Source organism: Antechinus flavipes, chromosome 2 (genome assembly GCF_016432865.1).
Source record: "Antechinus flavipes isolate AdamAnt ecotype Samford, QLD, Australia chromosome 2, AdamAnt_v2, whole genome shotgun sequence".
Classification (NCBI taxonomy): domain Eukaryota; kingdom Metazoa; phylum Chordata; class Mammalia; order Dasyuromorphia; family Dasyuridae; genus Antechinus; species Antechinus flavipes.
This window is the reverse complement of record NC_067399.1, coordinates 595,695,963-595,718,515: the sequence shown is the minus strand read 5'-3', so window position 1 is coordinate 595,718,515 and position 22,553 is coordinate 595,695,963. Positions and strand designations below refer to the sequence as shown.

The following is a 22,553-nucleotide window of genomic DNA, read 5'->3' as shown; positions in this document are numbered from 1 at the left end:
TTCTCTTTGAAAAATCCCTCTAAAATATTATTATTTTTGGTCATAGTGGGAAGAATTAATAGAGTCAAAGCTTTCTTTGGTGATTGAATTTTTGTTGCATTGGTGACTATTCTAAACATAGTGGCTCATTGTATAAATGTTAGACATTGAAGGTAGAGATGATTAGGCAAAAAGAGTACTTGACCCCCAAATATTAATATAATGAAAGAATGTTAATATAATGAAAGAGAATACTAAAGCTAATATGAGATTTTATTACAATTTGTAGCTTTATTCTAAAACCAGAGTATGGAAAAATTCTGCTAAATTGAGAGTGAATTGCATTTCTCATTCAAGGAGGTTTTCCTACAGTGTGATTTCTAGACATTGGCTACATTATTCTTTTCTTAACTAGCTCTAATGAGCTTTATTAATTAAATAAAGTTTGTACACACTTTAGTCACTTCAAAATTCACATTGTTTACGATTACATTTCATCTTTTTAAAAAAAAATAGAGGCAAGTGTGTAATAGGAAGATAAATTTTTTTAAAAAATAGCAAGACTTTAGTTATTGGCTTGGGCAAAGGACAGCTATATAAGCAAGAAGCTTACTCCACTTTCTGAAGTCCAAGTAAATATGTCAGCAGGATCTGTTTATGGGAATGTTATATTAGCCTTGGTATGAAAAATCATGGAGTCTCACCCTGAGTAGCCAGTGGAAGCATAGGCTCTTGGTTAACACCAACCAATGAATTACAGATAGTAATTAGAAGGACTTCACTACTCTGGTTATTGGGGTTGTTGTTTGGATTGTTCATTCTCAAAAGAGGTCCATGATATCAGGAAGGAAATGGTATGACTTGAAAGTGAACTGGATTTAAATGAGGCAGGGCTGTGCAAAGTCATCACCCACACTCTCTCCTCCAAAGCCATCCAGTGGTAAAGTATAGATCAGGACAACTGAAAATGGCCCCTGATGGGAGTGGGAGACCATGACTTTTTAAAAATAAAGTCTTTCCCATGTCTCCATTTTACTGAGCCAAAATCCAACCAGTGATTCAGGATAGGTGAAAAATAGAGCAAAGAATGTCCTCTTTTACCTAGTAAAAAAATCAATCTGAGAGAAGGACCCTCAAGGTTTTGGGCCAAACCAGAAATAATTGCTGTTTATATTCACTCTGAAACATCAAAACCCACACAATAACCCAATGAAGCTTGGACTGGCACCCCTTGTTGGCCAATCAATGAGAGGCAGGAACCAGAAAGGCAGTGAAATATCTGCAGGTAGTGGGGTCAGGAAAGCATTAGAAAGTTATATGAGGGTGATTAAATAGACAACCTATTGTAATAGTTCTCTGAAGAGCCTTAGATCCCAAATCTACTTGGCTAGCTCTTTCTACTACTCTGACAAAAGTCTTGAGTGTCACAAGTACCAAATCCCTCAAATGGAGTCATACTCACTCCTTTGATAATAAGATAAGGACGAAGTGGGATGGGTTTGGGAATATTAGAGCCATGCTTAATGTAAGGCATAGCAAAATTAATCAATACCCATTTATTACATGTGGCAGGTACTTGTGTGAGGTGCTGAGACCAAAAAGAATCAGTCTCTGCCTCCAAGAACTTAAATTCTATTAGGAAAAGCAACATATGTACAATTATATGCAGAATAAATACTTAATGATAACAATGGTAACAGCTAGTACTTAGGTAGCATTTTAAGGTTTGCAAAAGGCTTTATACATGTCATCTTATTTGATATAGTAATGGGAACTGAGATTGTAGGGAGAATGCCAGTAATTTTTGAACTGAGTTCTAAAAGAAATTACAAGAGGCAGAGACTAAGAGAGTGCATTCAGTGCTTAGGGGACAGCCTATGCAAATACAGAGACAGGAGCTGAAATATGGTTCCCAGAAATCCAGTTTGGCTGCACTCTAACGTGTGCGAGGGGGATTTAAAAAGCTAGACAAATAAATTGGAGTCTGGTTCTGGAGGTCTTTAAACATCAGAGTTCAGGGGAAGCTCCCTAACCCCTGTATATACCTTTGCTGAGGCTGCCAGCCAGGATTTGGAAGCCCAGATTCACTTAGGTTATTTTTTTGAAGAACTAGGGTAGTCTTTTGTGAGTATCTTTGCCTTACCTATGCTGTGAAGTGCCATAAACTTGCAATTTTCTGCATCCTGGAAGATTGTATCTCTGGTACAAGTCCATTTTTGTACCCCCTAAATACAGTTCTTTTTTTTTCTATCCTGGAGTTTAGATTTGGGTTTGCTTAACTCATCAGTTTTCTAGCTACCACCAGTATAACTAGCTTTCTAGGTCTTCTGGACTCCTTTCAGGACCTCTGCCCTTGCTCCCTGGTATTAACAGGCAACTTCTTGGGTTATTACAAGTAATTTATATGAAGCACTATAGGGGAACCTTCAATGAAGGGAGGAGGACATCAGTTATAGGACAAAGTTAATGGTTTTGCAATCTCCAAAGAGTCTTAGTCCTATTCTCCAGCATGAGCTTCAGGACACTTAATCTTCTCTACTTAGCTTCCTGCTGCCTGAAAAGACCTTGCTTTGAATCTTAATATTAAATCAGTTCTAGTTCTATTACTGTGGGATTGGTTAGTCAGATTTTATTTCTATAAGACTCTGTAATTTCCTTCTCCATTCCTTAGGACAAGGAAAGGGAGGAGTAAGTTCTGATTTTTTCCCATCCTCTCTAGTAAATCTGTTGTCTGACTGTTTTTTACCTGTACCCTACTTGCTATAGTCTGGGAAGTCTATCCTGACTGCATTCCCTTATCCCAAAGTGACTTCCTAAAGTCCTAAAACTATACCCCTGCTCTATGAAAATAAGTTCATTCTCTCTCCTCACCTCAGGTTTGATTTTTCCTGAAGCAGATTCTACAGGCCAAATCTTGGTGTCCTTTTTGCCCTTAATAATCTAGTTAATGACAATTAATCTCCTACCAGTGCTATGTTCTTGTAAGCCCTTTGACCTCTATTTATTCCAGGTTCTCTGAGTCTAGACCTCCTCATTCCTTTACATCATGGTTCCTCATGCTAGGGCAGGGGTCTGCAAAATGTTTTCTTGGTTTTTTTTTTTTAATTAATAATAGTGTTTCAATACGCTTAGTTTTCTTTAAAATCTGTTGTCATAACAAGGGTGCCAAAGCGCATTGTCCAGGGAGCCCAAAACAGAAAAAGTTAAGAAGACTGTAACTTATTCTCTAGTTTTAAATCTGGCAACCACATGGGACTATCATGGGCTTTCTACAATTGGCTAAAATCCACTTACCTGATAGCATTTTGTTATTCAGTGTTAAAGGAACAGGTATTCCTCCTCTCCCCTTGATAAATGGCAAGAGTAATTAGGTTTGCCTTATACATTCTTCTGATAGATGTAAAACCTAAAGGTTCCATGATGTTATAGTAATTATACTGGGATATATATATATATATATATATATATATATATATAGGACATAAAACATTATCAATACATTTGTGCTTATGATCCTAATAATCTGGCAGGATCATTTTACTTGCTATGCCCAAAGATTTTCCCTAAAATGAGTTTGCTCTTCAAAATAGTAAATTCATTTCTCCTCTTATTAAACCGTAGAATAAGAGAGCAGGCTTCTTTCTTCAAATACCAGACCTGATGACTTGATCCTATTGATGAAAGTCTCCTTTCCCTTCTTTGCCCAAAATGCATCATAATGATGAAACTTTATGATGGTTTGTGTGAACTGGGATGAGGCAGCCTTTGGGGATTAGCTTCACTAAGGATGTCCAATAGGAAGTGTTTATCCATATTTGGCACTTCATAATTCTTTTTTCAATTTGATTATTATGTGTTGGGCACTATGCTGAGCACTGGGAATACAGAAAAGGAAGCAAAAGACAGCTTTTCCCTCCAAGGAGCTTATAATCTAATGCAATTTTAAGAATAGTAACTTTTGATGGGAGAAATTTTGTGAGGCTGTCAGATGAGACAAGACAAAAATTTGATTATAAGATCTTATAAAATTGGGGGATATCTCTCTGTATGAAATACCACCTTGTTTTCCTCATTTCAATTTTAGCACTGGATCTGGTTCTGAAAGTTTTGAAGGGATGAGGTTTGAATGCCTGGATTTCAGGATAAGAAAGAAACTTGGGAGGTATCTATAAAGCAGCCATTGTTTAAAACATCACTTTGAGCACTCCTGAACAACAAAGACCACTTTGGTTTTCTAGGTTCACATTCATGAGAGACTCTCAGTGAGAGGAATTTAGCTCTGGCTGCTGAGCCTTAGTGAGCTGGAGAAGAATTCTAAAGAGAAGAACGTTACATGTTTGAGCTGAGTCTGCGATCTGTTCTATTTTGGACAAAATATTGGACTTAAACTGGCCATCTCATGCACGTGGACCTTGGGGAGGGGGGATTGAGTACCTGGATGGCAACATATCCCCTCTATTTGAGTAGGCACTTTGAAACATATCCTTTATGATTGGGCTCAATAATCTCATTTTTTCTCCTAAGGACAGACAATATCATTGTTTCATTTTCGCAGATTGTTGGATAGTCTTCACAGTGGTCCTTAAAATGTGATTTTTATGTACTGTCATCCACGGCTAATGTCTTGTGATTGGTAGTTCAGGGAATGGGCTGGTGGCCTTGCTCAGATTTTTGGCACTGATACAGAAAACTGAGTTCAATAGGAAATCTTTCTCCATCTTCAAAGCCCGTTAGCAGCCTACTAAGTTAATTTGTCTCTCTTTGATTGATGGCTTTTACACCCTGTCTCAATGATTTCCTGGGAAGGTGAATTAGGGACCGCCTCTTGGCGCGGCCCCCATTGTCCTGTAGTTTAGCCTCTACCATCCTTATCTGAAGAAGCTTGGACTTATTACTTATGATTAGCCCCTCTTTGTCAGCTGCTGTAAAATGTAACCGAAGCCGCTAGATTCGTTAATGGTGTTTTCTTTCTCTGGGTTTCATTAATTTCTTCCTTAATTTTATGCTTTTTATTCCATCACTTCTCAATCCATCTTGGGGAGACGGCTGCTATTACGACTGCCCAGAGTAACAGCTGGCCTTAGCTGGAGCCTGTATGTTTGCTGGTTTCCCGTTACATCCCTTCTCAGTCTCACATCTCTCAGAGACACTGCCAGGATGATTTAAAGCTTTTTTTTTTAATATCTCGAAGGCAAAAAGATGATGAGGGAGGAAATCACTGCAAAAAACTATATTCTTAGAAAGCTTGGAGTTTCAAATGTTCTATCCTGCGCTCCCCACGAGTTACTATCAAAGCTCTTCTTATAACTTTCCCTGTCTTTCCTGCTTTTCTCTCTGTTAACATGCAGACTTCTTTTCCCTTGTGAGCTGACAGAGACTCACAGCAAAACTTGCCTTTTCTGCCTTGCATAACCAAACAGATGAGAAGCAGCTAGCAACTCGCTAGCTTTTGGTTTTGAGTTCCAGTTCTCTTGGAGAGTTGTAAAGATAATAAAGAAGCCTTTCTGCTTTGAGATGTTTGAAGGAAAAGCAAGCTGCATAGTCTTAAGAGAAGGGCTGGGATAGAATTTAAAAGGCTCTTAGTTTAACCCTAAAGCAAGGTTTCCCTTCTGTCATTATTTCACTTTCCATGATTCCATTTTCATAGGATGTCAGAATTGGGTTCTAATTAAAGAATGCTACCTTACTCCTGATGCATTTTTCTTCTCATGAAAATTTTAAAATGGCATCTACCCCCTCCAGGCCTCTTTTTCACTGTGATATAGATCATCCAAGTATCAGAGCCAAAAAAAACCCTTAGAGATGTCACATATATATCTATAGATATAGATAGATACACACACACACACACACATATGTCAGTAAACAGTTTTTAAATGCTTGCTGAACTGAATTTTTTTGTTCACCCTCTTCCCATTTTATAGAATACAGCTGGGGGTGGGAAAAGAGGGCAGAGAGAGGGAAAAGTGACTTGTCCTGGTCAGCAATCAATAAACAGATAACAAGCTCCTATTATGTGCCAACCTCTGGGGATATATAGAGACAAAAAATATTGTCCTGCCCTCAAGGAGCTTTTAGTCTAATGGGAAGAAAGAAGCAAACAATTATGAACAAACACGTTATTTGTGGGATAAGTAGGAAATAATTATAAGGAAAAGGGAACTAAAATTAGAATTAGGAAAGGGATTTCAGATTGGATTAAAAGGAAATCATTAGGAAAAGATAAGGAGGGAAAACACTCTAGGGGATTTCCAGAGAAAATGTCCAGAACTTAGAAATGGAGTATCTGGTTTGAAAAATGACAAAGAGGCTTATGTCCCTTTGATCCTACTGTGTGTTAATGTCAAAACCAGGAGAAACAGGTTTTCTTAAGACTATTGGATCTTTTGCCACAACAGCAGCCTGAAACACTTAGAGAAATGTTTTGAGAAATTGTGTTTTTCTTTTGTAAGAGCTGTAGTTTGAAGTTATTAGGGAACCACTTCAGAAGACCTCTTAGTTAAATTACTCCTTCAGTGACCTAATGGCCTCAAAGTGTTAACACGCCTTTAAAAGGCATGCAATTTCATCCTAGATTCATCCCTTATACTCTGTGAACTGTGGGCGCTTGGGAATCCAGTATATTCTTTACTAGCCTATGCAATTTCACAAGCTAAGACAAATGATGAAAAGAACTATTGGGCAGAAAACGAGATGTATGTATCACCAAATCTCTACTTGTCTGAACATGCAGCAAACACAAGAGAAAACAGTTCAGAAGATAATTAATGCTTAAAACTAGATGGGTAGATTAATTTGGCAGTTAATTTTATTTTACACTGATTCATTCACAAATGGAAATCAGCAATTAGACAATGCAGACTTTTGAACCATGGAAGAAAAGGTTCAGGGATATGAGGAAATACAAGTAAAACATTTTCCAGTTCATTTAAGCAGTTTTTATTTCAAAGGATTACAAGGGTATCTTTAGAAATGCAATCAGAGCACTGAATGGCTGCTTTTAAAGGCCACCTATCTGCCATGCTGGCTGTTACTGAGGCTCCTGTTGCAAACCTGCTTGACTCCCTTATGTAGTGTGTTCATCAGGTCAGTGCAGAAAGAGAGAGAGAAAGGGAGAGAGGGAGGCAGGTCAGTGACATCTAAAGCCCTTCCCTTCTCCTGTGATTGCAACAGGTGGTAGGAAGCATCCTTCTGTTGGCGGAGCTGTTCTGTTAAGGGTGCCGCCATACTGGCTGATACTCTTTGATATGTGGCCCTGTGGTACTATCTCAGCAGTTGTCAGAAGCTCAGATCGTCTCGGGTTTTGTGGTGAATCAAATGTGAACCATTTACAATGTGCACTATCTTGTCCTCTTGTATCTCTTTATCTTTTTTTCTGGCAAAGGAGGGATGGGAAGCCATTTGTCTCCAGCTGCTAGAAGTTCATACCTAAAGAGACAGGGCTGTGACTTGCTATATCATGTTTTCTCAGTGTTCACAGCCTTCCCCCCACCCCAAGATTACCCAGGGACAGATTTCCCACTTGATGTTTCACACCCATCCTGTCACCCATAATCTCACAAAACTCATTTCTCACTACTCTGGGCTCTAAGACAAAAGAAACAGGAAAGATTCATTCTATGTAGCATTTGCATATGCTGTGTGTTATTTGGGTCACGTAGGCAGATGATGATCTTAGAGTGTCTTAACTCTTTCACTCAAAAAAATACTCAAATTCTTGAAAAAGTAGTTTAAAGTTCCTACAATGTTAATTTTAGGGGAAATTGCTTTAGATCACATCAGTCAATAATTAGTTCTTTTTTGCCCTGGATAGGATGGTGAAGAAGAGGGAAAAGGTAAATTTCTTTTTATTTAAAGGAGATAGATCATTAGGAGATTGCCTTAGAGATTTCTTCCTTCATAAGATATAAGAGGACAGGCCTGTTGTGTTTTAAATATTAATCACCTTAGCTTATAAAGATTAAGTTTATATAACAAGAACTGTTATTCATATATCCATTTAGCATTTTCAAAGTGCTTTACAGATATCTCATTTTATTCTCTCCTAAGCCCTGAGAGTTAGATGCTGTTATTATTCACATTATACAGATGAGGAAATTGATGCAAAGAGAGTAAGTGACTTCCCCAGTGTCACATAGGTAAGTATAAGAGGCAAGCTTTGAGCTCAGGTTTTCTTGACCTCACATTCAGGAATTTTAAGACTGCACCATTTAGTTGGCTCTTGAATGACTGTAAATCATCTAGTTCAACTTCATTTTATTTTCCCAAGTCATATAACTGTTCATTGGTTAGAGTGTTATAGATTTTCCTGTGGTTATATTCCTATTGTCTGGTACCTTCAAGATAAAAGTGATCAGCTAGAGATTTCCAAAATTGCAAGGAGTAGAAATAATCTATCTTACAACATAGGAAGGACAAGGTCATTGTGTTTCTATATCCCCTTGTCCAAGGTGATCCATTGTGAATAAATGGAATAATCTTTCGCACCCTTTCCCCCATTCCCCAAATATATGAGTGCCGAAACTAAATACTGCCCCCTATTAAGTCAGTGATGAGTTGGAGAGAGTAGAATCCAAAAGCATGTTTTGATCCATTTTCATTACCATTAGGTTTCTTGGCATTAAATGGGTTTTTATTTTTATTTCTGGGATGATCCATTCTGTAAAATAAGAAAGAAAAAGTGATGGTTTTCATCTCTGGCATTATTTATGTAGCCAAAAATCAACTTCCTTTTACCCTGGTTACCTGAGGTTGCAGTTGCCATATATTACTTGGTTACCCAGAAATGCATTCACAGTCGATTGGACTTCTACGTAGATATGACTGGTAACTGCAAGAAGTTTTCAGGTCAGATTTGGGGAAGAAGGGTCATAAGTAAACCTGGAAAATAAATCATCATTTCTATCTTAGGATATAGAGTTTTAAAAAGGTTAAAAAAATATTAGTTCTGGTATTGAAACTCTTAGGACTTTAAGCTAATGAAAAAGTATTGAATTTAGAGTTGGAAAATCTATATTTTAGTATTGACTTTGCCACTCTCAGATGATGAATTTGGGGAATCATTTCAATTTGTCTAGCATTTGTTGAGCAGCTATTTGTTAAGCAAATGTTGAGCCATTGTTGGTGCCAACGCCTAAGCTAGATATTAGAGATAAAAAGTAAAAAATGAAACAGTCTGAGCCCTCAAAAAAATAAAAATTTTTTGTGGGAAGGACAGAGAATAACAGGTATATTTCTGAATAAATATAAAGAAAATACAAAGTAAATTTTGGGTGAAGCCTGATAGAGGGGAATAAAAAAGAAAGAAGAAAGAATCTCTTGTGAGAAATAGCACTTGAGCCAACCATTGTAGGGAAGTGAAGGAAAATCCATTTTAGGAAAGAAAAGAAAGAGGAATAAAAGTGAGAGTGGGATAAAGAAATGAGGGTGGGATAACCTTCAATAGAAGAAAGAAGGGAAAAGGGAAGAAAGGGAGGAATCTAGAGGCAGGTAAGTGGGGCAGTGGTTTAAGAGAGATGGGCCAAAGTCAGGAAGAGTCAAAAGCAGCTTTAAATGTTTATTAGCTGAGTGACCCTGAACAAGTCACTTAAATTCAGCCTCTGTATTCTTGATTGTAAAATGGGGATATTAATAGCACCTACCTCAGGGTTGTTAATGAGCATCAGATGAGGTATTTGTAAAGCCCTTAGCATACTGCTTCTCAAATAGTAGATGTTGAATAAGTATTTCTTTCCTTCCTTTCTCCTTCCCAACATCTCCCATAATAACAACTCAACTGAATTAACATTTTTATAAAAATAGAGAGGGGGTTATAGGACCTATGATTTCATTGGTATAGAAAATTCCCAGGTGAGAAAACTACAATTTTAATTGACATTGTCATTTAAATGTACAGGATTTCCTAGTGGAATCTCAGGATAGTCAATTGCCCTTTATGTGTGAGGGGAGGACTCTACCTGGCATGAAGGCCTGCTCTATCCACTATCTCAGCTTTTGTGTATGAAATACACCACGATTGTGTCTCCTAATTCCCAGTCCAGGGCTTTCTCTAGAAGGAAAAATAGGAATTGAATTAGTCTTTGATTATGTGAACATCAGTAAAAGATGTAATTGTATTGTTCTCTTTAGCTTTTCCATCAAACAATCACAGAAACATGTTTGGCTGGGCTCTTGTTCTAGATAGCCAAAGCAGATAGTATATAGTTTCCCATGGTTTTTCTTTGTGTCTCAGTAACAAAAGTTAATATCATTTTCTTTTTTAAAATGAGCCTCCAAAGGTAGTGAGTTCGTTACTATATATGAGTGCCATTTAGTAAAACAAACATAAAACAAGTGAGTTATGTGAATTTCTGGCAGACTTCCCCTTTAGCATCCTTTGCACATGTGAAAGACATTCCAGTGTTTATGTAACTTGCTGTATTTCCAAGAGTTGATTCCATAAAGGCAAACATCCTGCAGGATCCTTTCAGACTCTGGATTCCTTAATTGTGAAAAACTGGACTCTGTCCTATCTGCAAACAATAAATCATCATTGATCTGTTATAGAATTGGAAGAAGGGGATTTTTGTTGGTTTTTCCCTTACTGAATTGTGTTGGCTTTTGCCTAAAATGATCATCCAGTTTCCCTCTAGAGGTGAGAAGGAGGTCATCCTCAATTCTGCAGGGCTTGGCTAGAATTGTACAATCTCTCCATGATCATATTAAATTGGAAATGATTTTTGGGATGGACTTTTGCTGGGTTGTATATCTTTTGTACAGAGACTAACTTTGTTAAGTTCGGTCTCATCCTGTGAAGAGTAGACATCAGATGATGGCCATTAAAAAAAAAATCCACCTTCCCTCCCCAAAATAAGGCAATTAAATGGAACAATGGCTAGAACACTATGTCAGGTCAGGAAGACCTGATTTCAGATTCAGCCCTGGATGCTTAACAGCTTCTGCAACCCTGGGCAAGTAGCTTGATCGATATGCTTATAGTTTTGTCATCTGCAAAATGGAAATAATAATTGCACCTACCTCATCCAAGGTTATTGTGAGCTTAAAACAAGGTGATATTTTGAAAATACTTTGCAAATCTTTAAGCATTATATAAACATTTATGTTTGTTTTATTAGCTGTAAATGAAATCTCTCTGGGTCACAAAGCTTAGGGAGGACTACAGCTACAAATTCATATGTAAGTACTTACTCCAGAGGGCTTATGACATCAAAGGAACCTGATGAGCAGCTGGTATCAGCCAGCAAGTCAATGAAAGATTGTCTCAGGGTCCACACAAGAGCCGCAACTATATGTGACTAAAAATCTATATCATATATGTGTGTATATACACCCTAGCTATTGTTATCATCATGATTTGTGAAAAAGCAACTCAAAAAGACCACATGTGTTAAAGTGTGAAAGTTACAATCCTATACATTGATGGATAGAAGACGCAAATCCATGACATACCTAACTTTTAAAAATATTGAATATGTCTACAGGGGCAGCCAACTCTGAGAGCCCATTATGAAGTACTGAGATCATTTTCCCCCTTTTCCTTCCTTTTTTTCTTTTACTTTTGGCTTTTCCTCCATTAATCAAGAATGCAATAAGTTAACTAAGATTTATTTATTAAGTTTGTTTGACATAAAAAGATAACCCTCAAAACAATTATTTCTTGCTTGTGAGCAGCCCTAGTCAAAAGAATGGCAAATAACAAATGATATTCTTGTTGAGGCTGATGGAATACTGTTTGAGTGCCACCTATAGATTGCATAAATCCATCTGTTGTTCATGATCATTGACAATTGAGAGAACTCTGTTCATCATATCTGTCACATCCCACAAGTTGTAATGACTCACAATATAGCTTAGCATAATATATAATTGCTCACCAGAGTATGGCATTCTATTCACTTAGTCTCTCCCTGTTAAAATCAGTGTGGTGAACTTACCAAGAAGACGAATGCACCTTAGATCCCCGTCTGCAGATGGAATAATATCAAAACAGTTCAAGGTAGATTGGAATAATTGCTTTCTCAAAAATAAAAGAACATAAATTCTTTAAGCAACTGATTTCTTCCCTCCCCCATTTTTGTTTAATCTTCCTAACACTTTTCATAAGGATGAGAATACAGTAAGCACTTAATAAATGTTAAATTAAATTAAAAGATCACTTCATAAGCAATTATTTACTAAGGGATTTAACTTTCTCTTCAGTGTGTAGGAGGAGAAAACAGCAAATGGGGAACTGACTAAGGAAAAATGAAAGGATAAAATGTGTAGCATTGTAGCCCTTAGCTTTCATGAACTCTCTGTTATTCACCAGGTTCCCTTGATACATAGTATCCTAGAGTGAGTACCTTACATAAGGACTTGCATCTGTAGCATTCCCCTTCTTTGTGACCAGAGCGCTTTTATTATTAATTTTTTTTTCCCTCCTCACATCATTAGTGTTATCATTTGTAACATTCATATTCAGGGAGAAGTAATTATTTCCTATTGACTTCAGGCAGCATTTGTCTCTGGAAAGAGTTGGAAGCCTTGAACACTGTAGCATCTGCTGTTGCTACAGCTGACTAGCCCATTGATTACCTTTTTTCACCAAGGTGGTTTGTCCAAGAAAATGTGCTCTCCCCCTCCTCAGATGCTGAGAGGTCAGAGGCCCCACCTTTCCTGTTACAGAAGCCAGCACAAGGTCTCCTTTCACCCGAGCTAATATCAGAGCAGTGGAGCATGGAACCTGATTCTAGAAAGGGCAGCCAATGAGTGGAGAACATTTCAAGTGCTAATGACTCTTTGCTTACCCCACCAACTCACAGTGCCCTAAAGCAAATGATTTTGAAGTCCAGTTGCTGCTTACATATCCAACTGGGTGCCTGGGAATTTTCACTGTCATTCCAAATGCTATTAATTATGCAGAAAACATAACGTGCATCCAAGAAAAACTTAATCCTGCAATGTACAAGAACACTAAAGAATTTTTCTGGGTGGTGTAGTGGAAAGAACATTGGCAGAGGGGACAGGTGATAGATAAGTTCTCAGCCTTGGGAAAAATCTCAGAGGCCCAACCAAACCACTCTTGGAAAAAGTAAGTCTTCTACAGTAACTCTGACAAGTGATCATTTAGGTTTTGCTTAAGAAATTCCAAAGAGCATAAACCTCCTAATTCCATGAGGAGATAAACTTCCTAAATCTGTTAACATTAACCTTTTCCCTAGATAGTTCTCAAGATTGGGAATTCTTACCTTAAGGTTAAATCTGCTCTGTTGCAGTTTACACCTATTGCTTCTGGGCAAAAGCTAAACAAATTTTATTCATCATCTTTGACAACCTTTCAGACAATTAAATAGGGGGGGGAAATATCCTTTCTAAGTCTTTCCTTTTCCATGCCAAAAATTCTCCTTCCTTCCATTCATCCTATTATGTCATAGCCTAGAGGTCCCTTATCATCTTGCCAGCCTTTTTCGAGTGATCTGTTACTTTTAACTCCTCCCTGTAAAATTAAGGTGTTGGATTGAACGGCCTCTGAAGAACCCTTCAGCTCTAGATCGATATTCTTATGATGTTTAGTGTTTCAGCATTTTATCTGTATTTGTCACCTAGAACTGAATACAGCACAATGTTCCCTGTGTGATGTGGTCAAGTCAGAAAACAGTAGAATCTCTTAGTCTAAGTTGACCATGCTTCTCTAAGAACTGAGATTTTTGTTCTGGTTCTGCTCCATGTAGGGTAGATAAGTGTTTAGAGCAGACTAGGGCAGCCAAGCTTTTTTCCTAGACTTCTTTCTACCTTTGGTGCCCTTTGGTCACAGAACTCTAACCTGTGTCTCCAAGAAGCTATGGAATATATGGCGGTCCCATTTCCAGTAAAATCATTTTGGCAGATGGGACTATACCAAGTTGAGAATAAGTGATAGGTCTCATGGCTATCAGTTGAAGGAGTCAGTCAGGAAGTCTATCTGAAGGATATGAAGACTTTCCCAGTAGAATAGGCTGATGTGAACATTTTGTTCCAGTGGGCCACAAAGAAAGACCACATAAGCAAGTGCTATGAAGAACTTGGGACCTGGCTAGACATTAGATTTGCCAAGGTCATTCAGTGCATCCTGAGCCATAGCCAATCATTTAAATTTTGTCTTGCCACTGCATTTTGATGACTCTGGAAGAGAGAATGAGTCTGACAACTTCCCAAGTAAAACTAGATGTGATTTTTGATTCTAAATCAAACTTAAAAAAAAAAAAAGCAAACTGTATTACTAAGTACTTCGTTTTTGTTTACCAATATTTTATTTAATACATTCTCAAACTCTTAAAATGTCTTGATAGGAGCCCAAATAAAAAATTTAAAATATATATATATATATATATATATAAAATCAGTCAATTTTTAGGAACAGGGGAGGGGAATGGGTCAACATATACGTGTCTGTCTCTTCTTCCCTCTTTCTCCCAGTTTAAAAAGTAGCTTTTTTCTCTATTTATTTTTAAGAGTTTTAAAAAAGTACTTCAAAAACATGTGGGTGGTTTTGTGGTCAAATTCTTATTGCTTACCATTTATTAACACCCACATCACCATAGACAATGAACAGAAACATTGCATTAAAACATGAAAAATTAGAGAATTGAGATGTCAGCATGATCATAGCCACATTGCTAAGTTCTATAAACTCTTGCCATCTCTGTGTCTGTACAAATAAGGAAAAGAAAAAAAATTCCTTTGAGTCAGTTTAAAATCCAAGAGATGTTAGGACTATGTGTCACTACAAGGAACTTTTTTTTACTCAAAAAATGTAATGATTGATAGACAAAAGACTGAGTGATTAGACCATGAGTGATAGGCCCAAAGCATGGCATGTTTTATTTTGTATTATTTCAGCTGAAAAGAGAATGAGATTGGATGGGGAACAAGGTAGCTATTGGAAGAGGCTGTGAGGGTTAGATGCTGGGTTAGTTACAATAAACAAATGGCCTTTTTGGGGGGTTGGGGATAGCCTAGATATTGGTTGAGTGCTCAGGAAAAAAGTTACAATAAACAAATGGGCTATTCAGATCCTTCTGACTCAGTGAGATGACTTGCTGGTTCTTCCATAGCATGATTCCCTTTTTATTGTGAGTCTTTGAGAGTGCAAAGGGCATTGGAATTCTAAAGCATTGATATAGCTTTTGTCATCCTGTGACTGAGTACCTCTGCTCCTCACTTCCTCCTTATTTGTATTTCAAATATGAATAATTACCACATCTGTCCCATTATGAATCAAGAGATAATGCTAGGTCCATGACATTCATTGTGCTAGAATTAGGAAGTTCCGAGTCAAGTCTTCCATTCAGGATTATGTTATTTCAGTCCTGCCTTTTGGCAATTTGTGCCTTAGTCAGCTTGTCCAGCTATTCACATTTCCCCTGGAAGAAAGACTTGGATGAAATTTGAAGCTAGTGATACCTTTTTTTTTTTTTTAAAATAAATAAAGTAAACTGTTTTAACTCCTATAGGCTCTTGAATGTGAGAAAGGCAAACATTCTCCAAACTTGGATTAGCTTTCCCAGTTTTGAATTGTTAGAGAAGGAACAGAGTGCTAGATTAATTTTATGTTAGAATAACTAAGCACAGAAGCCCCTTTGATCCGCAGGAGCCTGGTCTTGGCTTTCTATTATTGTCCAAAGGGGTCAGTGTGTTGGATGACTGATTGGTTGGAATAAGTGAGATCACCTTTCCAAAAGAAAGGTTGGAAACTAGAAAGAAGTAATTAGAGATACAGCACTGTTTGGGCTTCCTGGCTATGTAGCCACTTCAGACTTGCTTATCAACCATCCGGACTTCATTTACACAGCTCCGTTTCATGCTCCAAGAGGCAGCTTCTCACAGTATGTTCACATGCAACCAGTTTCCTTTTCAAACAGTCCAAAGGATTTCAAAGTAATATTTAGCTCAGTCAGGCAGAACTTCAGGTTGGTGTGTAAAACCCTTAAGTAGTAAGGGAGAAGAGGGAGAAGGGGAAGGGAGGGGAAGAGAAAAAGGAAGGGGAAAAGGGGGCGGGGGAAAGCCAAGCAATATTTTAATAATAAACTAGGTCTTTCCAACTTTTAGTTGGTGGGATACAGCCTTATATGTCATTGTCTTGCAAATTGAGCTACCTTGCCTGTAAAATGAGGCTATTGGACTACATGGCCTCTGAGGTCCCTTTCATTATTAGATCTCTGAATTTTGATTTTTAATTGGTTGCTGCCACTCTAAAGGAATATAGTAATGTTTGATTTTTGAAATTAAAAACACCAATAAGTTATGATTTTAAGACTCATATAAATATCTAACTTTAAGTATTCTTAATGGAAAGTGTGTAGGCCTTATGCAGTTGACCATAAGTCTTTTTAAAGGTAGGCACACTTGTGATATTGCCCTTATTTCAGTGACATTTACACAATTAAGTAGTTTAAAATTTAAGGTCAGGTTTCAAGAAGAATTTTTGATACTGTTAATCTCATGAATAATAGGAATCTAAAGAGATATACAAAAATAAAGGAAAAAATAAAGAATCTCTCCATTATGTTCTCAGAAAACTCTTTAACTTTGCATTTGAGATAGGACAATGATAAGCTGGTTGGAATATTGGATCTGGAGTCAGTAAAACCTAAGTGCAAACTCAGACTCATAATTTCTGGTTATGTGACTCTGGGACAATTTAACTATTGTTTCCTTCAGTTTTTTTATCTGTAAAAAGTAGGTATTGCTACTGCCTACTTCTCAGAATTGTTATGAAGATCAAATGAGATATTTGCAGAGTGCTTTATACACCTTAAAGCTTCATATTATGATTGGTTATGTTATTGTTATTAAAGGTAAGAGACAATTTGGGAAAGATAGGCAAAGGTTGGTAAAGACATCCTATACTAACTACTGGTTTTGCATTTCTTTCTATCCCTAGTATATTTTGGTGTTACTAGAACATAAACTGGTACTTAATAAATGGTTGTTGATTGACAGACTATTGACTGGCTATATCAATTGGTTGAGATGAAAGCTGCCTTAGAAGCATGGTTGATAAAGATATTAGGTATTAACATGTGACAGAGGCTGTTGGAGAATTAGCAGATAGATCCCTGGACACAGCTGGACACAGCTGGACACAGGTGTGAACTGATAGGTGGGTCTAAATTTGGAAACTTTCCCCTGATCTTTGGAGTACAAAACAAGATAGAGGATTTTAAGGAGATGCCCTAATTTAGTTTTCCTTTCATTCCCAAAGTATTCAACTTTGCAAAACCTTGCGTTCCAAAATTTTCTCCCTTCTCTTCTCCTGTCCCAAGACAACTAGCAATTGTATATAATTTAAACATGGGCAACTCTTCTAAATTTATTTTCATATTTATCAGCTGTACAAGAAAAATCAGATCAAAAGGGAAAAAAAACAAGAGGAAAAAAAACAACAAACAACAACAATAACAAAAAGGTGAAAATACCTTTGGTCCACATTTCAGTCTCCATAGTTCTCTCTCTGTATGCAGATGGCACTTCCCAATTACAAATATATTGGAATTGACTTGAATCACTTCATTGTTGAGAAGAGCCAAGTCCATCACAGTTGATCATTTCATAATCTTCTTGTTACTATGTACAATGTTCTCTGGGTTCTACTCACTTCACTCAGAATCAGTTCAATTAAGTTTTTCCAGACTTTTCTGAATCGGCCTGCTCATCATTTCTTATAGAAAAATAATATATCATTATTTTGTATATACCACAATTTATTTAACCATTCTCTAATTGATAGGCATCCATTCAATCTTCATTTCCTTGTCAGTACAAAAAGAGCAGCTATAAACATTTTTGTACATGTGAGTCCTTTTTCCCTCCTTTATGATCTCTTTGGGATACAAACCCAGTAGAAACACTACTGGATCAAAGGGTATGCACAGGTTTATAATTCTTTGGACATAGTCCCAACTTGCTCTCTAGAATGTTTGGATCATTTTACAACCCCACCAACAATTCATTAGTGTCCCAGTTTTTCCACATCCCATCCAATATTTATCATTGTCTTTTCCTGTCATTTTAGCCAATCTGAGAAGTGTTAAGTGTTTCCTCAGAGTTATCTCAATTTGCATTTCTCTAAGTAAAAGTGATTTAGAACATTTTTTCATATGACTAAAAGTGGCTTTAATTTCTTTGTCTGAAAATTGTTCATATCCATTAGCCAATTATTAATTTAAATTTAATTTATTTTTAATTTAAATTTAATTTAATTTTAAAGAGATACTTTTGCTTCAGTACCCTTTTTCCTTTTGTAGAATAAGACATAAACCTTTATCAGATAGGAACCAGGAGAACAATTTTAAATCTGTCTTTAGCGGATTTTCATCATACAAGGGAACAAAGCCATAATATAAACTAACATCAAACTTCAGTGCATTGGAAGCTGGAGAATGCTTAGATTTTGAGCCAAAGTCTATTAAAAAACCAACCACAATAAATCACAAAACATTTAGTATTAATCTTTTTTCCTTATTTAATTGTTTATTTTTCCCAATTACACGTAAAAACAATTTTAACATTTTTTACTCCAGATTTTGAGTTCCAAATTCTCTCCCTCTATTCCCCCATCTCCATTGAGAAGACAAGCAATTTGACATAGGTTATACATGTGTAGTCATGCAAAGCCCATTTCTATCTAAGTCATTCTGTGAAAGAAAGCAGAGGGAAAAAAAATAACCAAGAAAAATAAAGAAAAAGTATCTTTGATATGCTTTTAGGCCCTACCAGTTCTTTTTCTATTATAAGTTCATCAGTTCTACAGAACTGTCTTGGATCATTATATTGCTGAGAATAGTTAAATTATTCTTGGTAGATTATTATATAATATTGCTGTTAATGTGTACAATGGTCTCCTGATTCTGCTTATTTCACTTATGTAAATCTTTCCAAGTTTTCTGATAGTGCCCAGCTTTTCATTTCATATAGGACAATAGTATTCCATCATAATCACATAATACAACAACTTCAACTAATTCCCCAGTTGGTGGGCATCCCCACAATTTCCAATTCTTTGCCCCCAGAAAATAGCTGCTACAAGTATTTTTGTAACATCATTCCTTTTCCTTTTTGTATTTTGTCTCTTTTCGGATACTGACAAATAATGGGAAGACTAAGTCAAAGGGTATATACATGGTATTATAACCCTTTGGACATAGTTCCAAATTGCTTTAAAGAATGCTTGAATCAGTGTACAACTTCACAAATATTACATTAGTGTTTTAATTTTCCCTCGTCCCCTCCAGCATTTGTCATTTTCCTTTTCTGTTGTGTTAGTTGAAATGACAGGTGTGGAGCAATAACTCAGAATTATTTTCAATTTGCATATCTTTCATCAATATAAAATGAGAATAACAACATTAAAATAATGATAATAATAAAAATAACAATACAGCCCTGTGGATAAGAGGAAAAAAGAATGAAGAAGCTAAAAGAGCTCTATGTGGAATCTTCTGATCTGAAATTATGTTCTAACCCTGCAACTTATGCATGAGTTGGGTTGAAGTCTATTTCCTCATCTTGTGGACTCTTAGGTCTATTTCACTTCCAAATCGGGGCTTCATTATTCTTCGGACCTTGCAACATTGAGATATACCAAGAGACACTGTGGTGTTTGGAAAGTGTGAAGTCCTCTATAAATATTTCATTATCACATAGTTCTCTTCTGCTTGAGAAAACACAAAAGACAAGGGTAAGCTAGAGTCAGAATGTGGAAGCCTTTGCCAGCTGCTCCCTCCTCCCCTGCTACAGGTGTAAACACTGCCTAAGTATTTTTCTGCTTTGAAAGGGGTGGGGGACAAGTGACTGGAGATTTGCATAATTTATAATTAGCAAAAGGTTAAGTGATGCTGTCTGAAGTCTTTGCTTCAGAACCCTGCACTTTTCCTTCCACGTAAGTTGGGGGATAGACTTCTACGACAATTTCAACTTCTCCCAACATCTACACTGGGACAGTCTGTTCTTTCCTCTCCCCACCCACTCTTGGAGGAGAAAAGGCAAACTCTCCGATCTACAGCCATCCCTCCCATTTGGTTGGGTTGCTTTCAAGCCCTGCCGAGTAGCAACAACAGATATTATCTTTTATGCTTTAAATTTGCAAGCACTGTTAAGCAAAAGAATGTCAACTAATTCTGTCATTACACTTTATTGGATATAGTAAAGATCATTTATATCTGCCTAAATCGGATGATAGCCTCTGGAGCAGACAATCCGTTTCAAAATACTTCACTGAAAATTCAGGTTTTTCATACTATTCCCTCTGCCTGGTAGCCTTCTCCACATCTACTTTTCCAATTCCTATCTGCTTTCAAGGTTTAGATCAAATGCTGACTTTTCCTTGAAGTCAACCCTGATACCAGAAGGAAATATTATCTCTATCCTCTAAACTCATTACCATCTCATTACTGTTCACATTTTATTCATTCAAGCTTGTATTATAGTTATTAGTATCGATGCTTAGCACAGAGTTTTGTATATTGTAGGAATTTAATAAATGCCTTTTGGACTGACATGAATCCTGTTCATTTTTCCATATTTCTAACATAGATCTTGGCTTGTTTTCTTCATCATATATATCTTTGGGGTGAATGAAGGAATCATTCCAGGAATGGAAACTGATATATCTTTCCTCTCTATAGGAATTAGGCTGATTCAACTATTCTTAGAATATTTATCTTCCACATTGCCAAGCTTGTGTAGCAACATCTTATTTTGTTTTGATTTTACAGTTGTGTGCGTCTGTGTGATGGGGGTATATTATTTTTTAAGAACTTTTATTTCATATTGAAGATTATAATCGCTTTCACTATCTTAATATAGGGGAAACAGGGTTAGGGCTTCTGGTTCTTTCCCTGCTGACTTGAGTAACCTTGTGACTTAACTCTTTGGGGCCTCAGTTTATATATCTATAAAAATGAGAGGAGGTCATGTCACCAGTGTCATCCATCATTCCCAACTAAAGAGCATTTAAAAGAACGAAGGCCAGAATCAAGCCTTGAGATAACTTAGTACCCAGAGAAATCAGAGTGATGCAAACTGGTCCAGTGTAGACAAGACTGATGGAGAATGTTACCATCACATACTTTATTATAAGGGAGCTTATTTAGATTACATACAAGGGTTCTGTACTGAGATTAGAAGCGGGAATTCTGTCTTAAATAAATCACACAAGGGCTTTACATGAAATAGGAGAAATGATTAGCTGGTGGTGAAAGGATGAAAAAGCTGGAAGGGGTTATCAAGAGAGGTGGGGGGAAACTTTTGAAAAATATCATAGGACAGATTTTTCATCTTCCTAAAATGATTGGGTAGCTGGACTACATATTGATTGATCACTTTTTGGGCCTTTTCACCTATGAGCATATGAGTCCATGACTGCTGGGCAACAATTTTATTTATCATGATTTTTTTCCAGGGGAGCATACCATCAGCAACCACAAAAATGAAAAAGTGAAACTAGTTGTTTACTTTCTCTTCAAGTATGACTTGACTTTAAAACCGGAAAAAATGTCAGTGCATATTTACTATTTAATAGCTTTTCACAGTAAACCTACCAGCCCAGCAAAGATGAACTTACTCTATGATATTATTTTCATACAAATATGCTTAGATTACGTTTAAGTATAGGCTATTAAATTTTCAAACAGATATTCCCCTGTCTGTCTCTTCTATGTGCTTTATAATATATATGAATCAGGCCTGAATTTTTTTTAAGGAAATTAAAATTCAACTGAGTACTTGGTTTCAGCTGAATAGCTTAGTTTGACTTTTAAAGCTGGGTTTTTTGTTCAGTTATGTCAGACTTTTAGTGACTTCATTTTTGGATATTCTTGAAAAAAGATACTGGTTTACCCTTTCTTTCTTCAGTTCATTTTACAAATGAGAAAAGTGAGGCAAATAATATTAAGTGACTTGCCCAGAGCCACCCAGATATAGTAAGTGTTTGGAGTGGATTTGAACTCATGACAATGAGTCTTTCTGATTGGAAACCCTGTGCTCTATCTATCGTGCCACCTAATCTGCCGCTCTCAAGACCTAGGGTACTATTAATGTACCTCTTCTTAGTTGTTTTATTTTACTTTTTTTTCTCAGTATGATTATATAAAGATATATAAATATCTTTAAATATGTAAAGATAGTTTTCAACCTTCTTTTTTATTTTTATTTTATTTTTAATTAAAGCTTTTTATTTTCAAAATATATGCATGGATAATTTTCAACCTTTGCCCTTGAAAAACCTGGTGTTCCAAAATTTTTCCCTCCCTTCCCCTACCTTCTCCCCTAGACAGTGTAAGTAAACCAATATATGTTAAACATGTGCAATTCTTCTATACATATTTCTACAAATATAGTGCCGCACAAGAAAAATCAGATAAAAAAGTAAAAATGAGAAAGAGAACAAAAGCAAACAACAACAAAAACAATACTATATTATAATTCATATTCAGTCCCCACAGTCTTACCTATCTCTGGGTGTAGACGGCTCTCTTAATCACAAGATCATTGGAATTGGTCTGAATCATCTCATTGTTAAAAAGAACCACATTTATCAAAATTGATCATCGTATAAT

At 36.5% G+C, this 22,553-nt stretch overlaps 1 protein-coding gene across 4 annotated transcripts in view; it reads left to right on the top strand.

Annotated features, from left to right (window-relative positions):
- The window catches only part of GFRA1 (GDNF family receptor alpha 1), a 315,019-nt gene that overhangs the window by 212,329 nt on the left and 80,137 nt on the right, over positions 1-22,553 (top strand). The gene's annotated exons all lie outside the window — the stretch shown is intronic.